This window comes from Chiloscyllium plagiosum, unplaced genomic scaffold, assembly GCF_037043375.1.
Source record: "Chiloscyllium plagiosum isolate Xiang-an unplaced genomic scaffold, Cpla_swu_hap1 HiC_scaffold_52, whole genome shotgun sequence".
Taxonomy (NCBI): domain Eukaryota; kingdom Metazoa; phylum Chordata; class Chondrichthyes; order Orectolobiformes; family Hemiscylliidae; genus Chiloscyllium; species Chiloscyllium plagiosum.
The window spans coordinates 13249069-13255123 of record NW_028270190.1 but is presented as its reverse complement, the minus strand read 5'-3'; positions in this window follow the sequence as shown (position 1 = coordinate 13255123).

Below are 6055 nucleotides of genomic sequence, written 5' to 3'. Positions count from 1 at the left end.
TACATTGAAACAGATGCTATTGTATGAATAGACTTTGTTTTACTGCCAAAGTTTTTCAATAAAATTAAATTACTCCAAGTTCCCCTTCCTTTTGTTTTATTTTAACCAGTGTTTTGCATAAATTGTGTTTTGCTTAATTTTAAATAGTTTGACTAATCTAATTGCATCTGGAATACAACACCTCACATTTACCTATACAAAGAAAGTTCTGTTTCATAACAATAGGGGCTGATATTCACGTTACAATTGGACAATTAGTTATTGTACCACTAGTTGAAGCAGTATTGGGTTTTACGGAGGAATAGGGCAAGATGGAGTAGTGAAATGTTGGATGGTCGAATAATAAGAATGAGAACATAAAATAAATGTGCTCTCAGATAATCTGAAACGGCTAGTTATATCACATTCTCAATCCATGGCACACATTCACCTTAGATATTATAATCCCGGATGAAATAACTATGCAGATCAGACTGTGCACTTCTCAATATAGCCAGGAAACCTTTATAGAGTAGAACACTGAGTCGGTCTCAGCAGGCCACGAGCTACCTGTCTAGCGGGGAAAATGCAAAGATAACAGCATTGCATTGACCTTTAAATCTGATTGAGATGCCTGACCAGGACGATGAGCTGTGAATATCCATGAATTGATTTGCAAACAAGGAACAATTATGCTCACAGTATGCAGAGCTGTGTACACCACGCAAGTGCATTGCTCGGTAACACTGTGTTAGATCACTGCCCTGCCCGAGGAACATTGGAACCCATGCTGGAAGTGGCAGGATATGCAGCACCCATCTATTTACATCTCCACATCGCCATGTGCCATGTCATGGGTGCTGTGGGTGTGACAATCATGGCGGGAGATAGATGTCAGGGAATCAGGTTCAATACCAACACTGGCAGGAGATTTGAATACAGACAGTGAGGGGGATATTGAGAGAGAAAGTCATGGAAAGACGTATTCACAGGTTTCAGAATGTGGAAATGTAAAAAATTTCGTTGGCATCTTGCAACACGAGCCAGTGTTTCCTGGAATGATGGATGAATGGAATACTGATGTGAGTTCACATGATGCAGTGTTTTGAATGAACATGTCTTTTGCAGCTTTGCTACTAAAAGTGGGCTCAGCAGAGTTTTCAACTCATTGGACTGAATCGAACAATAATTTGCCTCAGAGCCATTTTCATTGAATGTGACAGAATATAGAATATAGAACAGACCGTCTGCAGAAGGCAAAGCTTTATTTTGCTGTCTTAACAAGTCATATCGGTACCTATACAATCCACCCCATGATTTCCCACACATTCAAGGTCAGCCTGAATCTCCCATACATCATTCTTGGTAGTGCTCGTCGACGACCGGTGCCCATGGATATTCCGGGAACCGTATTCTCGCTGCTCCCTAACACTGACTGTCTCTCTATTATAGCCATTCACCCCGAACAACGCTCATGCTGTGGACACGTCGCCATGTCGCCCCCAATCCCCACACGTATCAGTACGAACAGCAGGGCCACTCATTCGCACCCTAATTCATTCATGTGGAGATTCTGAAACATCAACATCCCACCAGTTGAACAAGGAGGAATTTTAAGTGAAGGTCAATTCTTACTTTAATCCCACTGCAGGTTCCGTTTCCCTTGTCACAACTTAGAAATGATGGCCCTGATGCCATTGCCCTCTTATGTCAAGCCGGTACAAATGCTATCTCGAGGGTGTCGTTTGGCATGAGAATGGGTTCATAACACATCGGCTCCACAAGCTCCCTGGAGGTGAGCAGAGATTCTCCCTCCTAAACTCCATTCTGTTCATACATCAGATATTAATAACTTATCTGCGATATTTACTGCGCTCCCCACTTGTCCTGATATCTTCAATAGTCTGTGCGGGTATACACACAGCGCCCCCTGCTCCTGCCCCCCTTTATAATTAGACATCCCATTTCCTATTGTTTAATTTTTAAAATACTTCCAGTCAAAGTGCATCGCCTCACACTGATCTGCATTGATTCTCATGTGCTGTGTGCCTGGACACGAAACCTACATGTCTCTTTCCTGTTGCAGTTCTATAATACACTTTATATTTCTACCAGGTCTTCTGCCGTTCAAAAGTATTGGAATTGTTATGGAGTCACAGTCCCATAGAACATCTCAAGTATTGACACACACAATGTATGAGCTCGTGAAGTACTGATAAACTCCCCAAGTAGCAACAAAAATGTTGGAACACTCCCCGCCGAACCAGTTAATGAATGACACGCGGCCAAGTGAACAACAGAAATAACGAGATATACCATACAAAACCAATGACATATCAGCATGGAGCCAAATTAATATTGACAGACTCTGTACGCCTGTATTGGTGTTTTCGCATTCAAAGGTGCACCTGCGTGTCTGTATTTGGCTCTGTCTCTGAATGTATGTCTCTATTAGTTTTTGAGTGTACCTTTATGTGTGACGTGTTTGTGGTATGTAAAGTGATGCAATACCATCTCTTCCCGTGTCCCCAGTGGGTGAAAGCGACCAAGGATTCAGTGAGTGAAGGAGCAGGGGAGGGCGGGGCCTCACTGCTTTTGCGACACAGGGTAAATTCTTCCGCTAATTTAAAACATACACACAAAAAAGCTCACCTCGACTCGTAATCGGTTAAAGTATGACAAAGAATTACCCAACTTCCACTATTTAAAGGAAAAAAGAACAATTTCTTCTTTAACACCAAAAAAGACATTAAACAACAACTTTCTGTACTGTAAACTTCCTTCATCTTATCAATTTGTCTACCTCCCCCTCTACAACCTTATTCTAATCCGATTAAAAACCCAAATTAAGTGAACAAAAAAAAACAACTTTCAAGAATAGCCAGCTGTAGATCTCTGCTGAAGATCCCATTGTATCTTCCCATTTTCTTCTATTCGGTCTTCTGCGTCACTGGTCTTTTATGGTTAAAAGTACTTTTCAGAAAGCAGATCTGAGGGCAGTCTGTATTGGTGCTCTTTGTCTTTCTGGCTAACTGTTCAAAATGCAGAATTTAATAAATACTTTACTGAACAGAGTGAATTGGCGTATTGGATAGTTTTGAGGAGTTGAACGGCTCAATTTTATTCCTGTTTGATGCGCACGGCTTTCTCATAAGAAGAGTTAACTTGATTTGCCGTTAGCACACGTTACTATTAAGGCGTTTCCCATTTACGATTAAGTTAAGAATGCTCGATGATCGATGGGGCTGTGTTGTCCGTGGTGTCCCAAGGCTGAGCACGACCGACCTTTGATGGATAGGAGTGAGAGTTTTTTTGGAATACAAGCGAAAGCAGTGTTCAGCCACAATCCGAACAGATATATTCTTTCTACATAGACCAAAAGGCTCGAGGGTTCCGAATGAGCAGGTGCTGTTCCTAACTCAAACTTTGCTCTATCACTTCACACCTCTAGGTGTTACAAAGGTTGAGGAATTCCCCATTCAGTAAGTCAGGAATATTGCAATGAGGCAGAAGGAGATCATTCTTACTCTCTAAGATGTTCGTCAGGAATTTTTAAAAATGACTACATTATACATCAGAGGAAGAGTCCAAGGAACCTTTTTAGGTTATTACACAGGTACAGGGGAGCCTTGGTTAGCTAACAGCAAATGCTGAGTACGGATTATTACTTATTTTCAGGTTGGAAAGCTGCTAGTAGCGGAGTGTCTCGTGGATCAACATGAGGATCTTCAACAATTTACAGTGTAGCTGAATGATTTGGATGCAGGGGCGAAATGAATGGGAGATCAATTTGCTACCAGAAAACGCCAGAATGATCAATCAATCGGATGTCAAGTGGAGGCAGAGCGTCTGCAATGGGATAACGATAGGGAAGTTTAGTGAGCAAACTTTCAGCCACAAAAAAACACGATGACGGTGATGGGAAGTTTGTACTTTGGGGAAAGAATAAAACAGCTGTAAATTATTTAATGGAGAGAGATTTCAGAATTCGGTGGTACACAGAGATTCGTGTATCCTGTTACATAAATCACATCATTTTGTTTCTGAAGATGCCGCAAATGGTTTGGATGATAAATGCGAAGATGCCTTTCTTAACAAAAAACAGTATTGAGTTTGATGTTAGGGATGTTTTTCTGCTCCTGCACAGAGCTTTGCTGAAACCACATCTGAGGCATTGTGTGATGTTATGGTACTCTAAACGAAAAACAAAACACGATTGGTGTTGAAATCTTTCAAGGATGTTTCTGTTACGATAAAGGCATGATATTCTGAAGGGTTAACTGTATAGACCTGCGAGTGAGCAATGTCCTTATTGATCATGTATAGTGAGGAGAGTGTAGCTGGTAAACACCTAATGGATATTTCCGCTTGTATGCGAGAATAAAACTAGGAGAAGTGATTTAGGCGCGCGATGCATTAATTTTAACACCGATATTGTGAAGAAATTCAGCATTTTAGTGTTGAATTACGCTTCACATAAAAAGACATCTCCAAATCAAGTGGGGCCATTTCTTGTTAAGGGAATGGTTCTGTGTTCGACAACAGCAATGACACACTTGCATGGAACAGGGAATGTGATAGAGTGATACAGTTCAGAGTGTGTTCATGGAGATCTCACATGGTCCCCTTTAGAATCACGTAACATTATTGTGTGATTCAACTCAGAAAGGGAAGAAATGTATCCTTTCTAAGAAGGAAAGCCCTCATGCACCCTGTCTCTTTCCTTGTTCCTCATCAAAGCAATGTGTGCAAGCTAAAATACTTTATTTTACACGTTTAACATTCGTGGAGGATTCCTGATGAGTATTTATTGAAATTTTCTCACTGACTGAAGCAAAGCAAATTCAGCAAAATCCAACTGTTCCAGGAGGAAATCCCGTTGACAGCAGCTTTTGTGAACAGTATATCATTAGAGGCAGAATAACATTTATTTAACCTCTTAGTTTTCCTTCTGTCTTAAATTCAACCAATCGTTAGCTAACGTTCTTTCAAGTTAACTCTCTGCATATTTTGATTTTCCTGTTCATCATCAGAAGTGTGTATGTGTGTGTGTCTGTTTGTGAAAGAAAGATAGATTGGTAGGTATATATGTGTGTGTGTGTGTGTATATACGTGTACCTGAGTGCTTGATAGACAATGTATTGTGACGATGTTCTCACTTTAACAAGATTATTTTGTCCGTGTTTCTTGTTCTCTAAGAAAGTTAGTAAAAGTAGAGCTACAGAACTGTCGACTTTAACAACGACAGGTCAGAGGCCAATTCACCCAGTTCAGGTGATTTTTCTTTCTAGTTTGGTTCAATTATAGCGTAGAGGCTGCTGGCAGCAGAGAAGTTGCTGCAGAAAAAAACAATCCATGTCTCAGCAACTGATTCTTGCCTATGTGTTCTCTCTGAAATCTCTCCTGCCTGTAAGAATCTGTGTTTGAAAATACCTTTTGCCAATGGTTGTGTTTACAGGATGTTGCGGGAATTGGAGCAGTTAATTTGCTAATTTTCTGAATCGAGTCAGTTGAGTTCTCAAATAGTTAAGTTATTCTGAGTTCTGTTTTTCTTTATTCGTGCTTCAAATATAGTATTTAAATAAATTCTGCTTTGCTGAAAGTCGAGTGGTTTGACCATCCACATCGTACCCTGAATATACACTTCTCATTTGCTGTTAAAATAAGAATAAAATAAAGTTTAGGCTACCTTCTTAAATTATTTTATGGGGGACTGGTCTTGTCCATCACAGAACATATTGGTGTGTGTGTTTGTGAGTGCATCCGTCTGTGTCGGTGCGCGAGTTTTTGTGTCTGAGTGTGTGCCTGAGTGCCTTTGTTCATGTGTGCCTGAGTAAGAATGTGTATATAAGAGAGTTTGTGTGTGTGTGTGTGTGTATGTATACTCGATAATATTTTTAGAAAGAGAAGCATCAATGTATATTTTTGCAATACCTAGGGTGTTTGTCATTCATTTTTTCATCATATTTAGAATAAATTGCTTTGGTCATAACCTGGCTCTTTAAGCATATTGAAGAAGTCTAGCTGACTTGTTTCCAACACTGAACCTGACCCAGTCTCAGAACGATATTACTAA